Source organism: Brachyhypopomus gauderio, unplaced genomic scaffold (genome assembly GCF_052324685.1).
Source record: "Brachyhypopomus gauderio isolate BG-103 unplaced genomic scaffold, BGAUD_0.2 sc192, whole genome shotgun sequence".
Classification (NCBI taxonomy): Eukaryota; Metazoa; Chordata; class Actinopteri; order Gymnotiformes; family Hypopomidae; genus Brachyhypopomus; species Brachyhypopomus gauderio.
Genome location: NW_027507013.1, coordinates 1 through 2,500, shown reverse-complemented (window position 1 = coordinate 2,500; position 2,500 = coordinate 1). Strand labels below are relative to the sequence as shown.

At 63.4% G+C, this 2,500-nt stretch overlaps 1 non-coding gene across 1 annotated transcript; it reads left to right on the top strand.

Moving 5' to 3' along the window:
* The first annotated feature begins 948 nt into the window (after positions 1 to 948).
* On the top strand, positions 949 to 1,102 carry LOC143502427 (5.8S ribosomal RNA). Its single transcript, XR_013127100.1, has one exon. It is a non-coding gene; the product is annotated as a 5.8S ribosomal RNA (ribosomal RNA).
* The last annotated feature ends 1,398 nt before the right edge of the window (positions 1,103 to 2,500 follow it).

The window sequence follows — 2,500 nt, the reverse complement described above, 5'->3', positions numbered from 1 at the left end:
CCTCCTCGGTACTCTCTGGCTCGTGCGAAGCGCTAAAAAACACGGTTACGGCCGGTTTCCACACGCACAATGGCGTGAGTCTGGGCCGCGAGGCCCTCTCTCTCTGTCGGCGTGCGTGGGGTTTTCCACATTCGGTGACCTCAGGCTCACGGCACCACCACGCACCCTACGTCTGTTGCTATAAATCGGGACTGTGCCCGTAAAGGACCAGACTCGCGTTGGGAGGTTCGCAGGAGGCTCACGCCACCTTTGTCTTCCTGGGCTCAGACGTCGTCAAAGCGGTTGCGCGTGTGTGGCCGTTGCCTTCCATTTTTCGTCGGGTGACGGGTACCTACTAGTCTTCGAACCAACCCCATACAGCGCTACGAGTGCTCTCCCTTACCGGAGGCATGGCGGGCGGTGATGGGGAGGGCCACGTGTGGACTCTAGCTCATCAACCCCGCCTCAGGCAGCGCTACGAGTGCTCTCCTGTACTGGAGACATGGCGGACGCTGACTGGGTGGTCCCCCTGGTGGCTTTAGTCTTCACACCCTCCACACCCCGGTGCTACGCGTGCTCCTCTCCGCAGGGAGGGGTGGACATGGCGGGCGGCGGGTGAGGAGAGGGGTTCACTGTGTGCTGTAGCTCCCAAGCTCACCTCGGGCAGCGCTACGAGTGCTCCTCCCTTCCTGGGAGCATGGCGGGCGGTGACGAGGTAGGCCTCTGGGTCCTTCAGTATTCACACACCCCTTTCCAACACCCCGTTGCTACGCGTGCTCACCCAGTCCTCCGAGACGGACAGGGCGGGTGCCGAGTGTGGAGGGGGCCCGCAGAGGGCTGCGGGTTTAAAGACCCCGTGCTCGGGTGCCTGTCCCTCGGGTCAGGCACTACGGCGGGGCGCCCGTCACTTGAAAAATGGTAAAAACCATTTATCATGTTTGGTGCCTCTCACGAAAAAACCAAGAGTACAACTCTTAGCGGTGGATCACTCGGCTCGTGCGTCGATGAAGAACGCAGCCAGCTGCGAGAACTAATGTGAATTGCAGGACACATTGATCATCGACACTTCGAACGCACATTGCGGCCCTGGGTTCATCCCAGGGCTACGCCTGTCTGAGGGTCGCTATTCCCATCATTCGGACTGTGCCTGTAATGGGCAAGACCGCGGTTGGAGGTTCGAAGGTGGCCCCTGGTCACCTCCGTCTTCCTAAATTCAGACGCGTCCCGGTCCTCTAGCTCCCCGGCTAGAGAGAGGGGTCACACGCTCCGTGTTAGGTTTCGCTGTGGAGCTCGTCTCCCCGTAGGCTGCGGCCTCCCTGCCTCTCGATCACCCCGATCCTGGTCCTCCAGGGGCCCCGCAATACTCCTACGGCCGAGGAAGAAGCGCGCACGCGGCTGCCGGTGGGCAACCATGCAGGCTGCCCGCGTGCGTGTCTCCCCCTTCCTCACCAGGCCGGCAGGAGGATGCGTGGTCGCGCGGGTGTATCGGTTGGTTCGGGTTGGTGCGTCGTCCTATGGGGGCCCAAGACGTGCCTCCCTCCAGCGTCTCCCTCTCACGGTGTGCTGTCCCTCCCTCCCTCTCGTCCGAGGCAGAGGCCGAGACCGACCCTGTGTCTGCCAGCCCGGTGCGCGTGTGCGCGTGGGGGTCCTCTCCCTCCCACCGCCACCGGCGGCTCAGGCGCGCGTCCGGTTCCCACACCGGCGTGCTGCCCCCATTCGAACGCGACCTCAGATCAGACGAGACGACCCGCTGAATTTAAGCATATTACTAAGCGGAGGAAAAGAAACTAACAAGGATTCCCTCAGTAGCGGCGAGCGAAGAGGGAAGAGCCCAGCGCCAAATCCCCCGTCCCGCCCGGGGCGAGGGGAAATGTGGCGTACGGAAGTCTGCTTTCTCTCGGCGTGGGCCGGGGGCCTGAGTCCTTCTGATGGAGGCTCAGCCCGTGGACGGTGTGAGGCCGGTAATGGCCCCTGCCCCGCTGGGGTGACAGTCTTCTCGGAGTCGGGTTGTTTGTGAATGCAGCCCAAAGTGGGTGGTAAACTCCATCTAAGGCTAAATACCGGCACGAGACCGATAGCGAACAAGTACCGTAAGGGAAAGTTGAAAAGAACTTTGAAGAGAGAGTTCAACAGGGCGTGAAACCGTTAAGAGGTAAACGGGTGGGGTCCGCACAGTCTGCCCGGGGATTCAACCCGGCGGAGAGGCCGTCCCTGGCGCGCGCGCGTGCTCTGGTTTGACCTCCAGTCCCCTCGGGGTTCGTGGAGGCAGGCAGGCCGCTGCGCGCCGTGGGCTTCGGCCGCCGTCGGGCGCACTTCCTCCGTGGTGGTGCACCGCGACCGGCTCCGGTTCGGCTTGGAAGGGTCAGGGGGCGAAGGTGGCACGTGAGCCCCGGCTGCGTGCTTTACAGCGCCCTCATGCCCCGACTTCGCCGCTTGCCACCCGGGGCCGTGGGATAGTACCTCTGCGTCATCCTTCCCCTGCGGGGGCAAGGACGTGGCCCCTCCGCCTCCGACGCGGCTG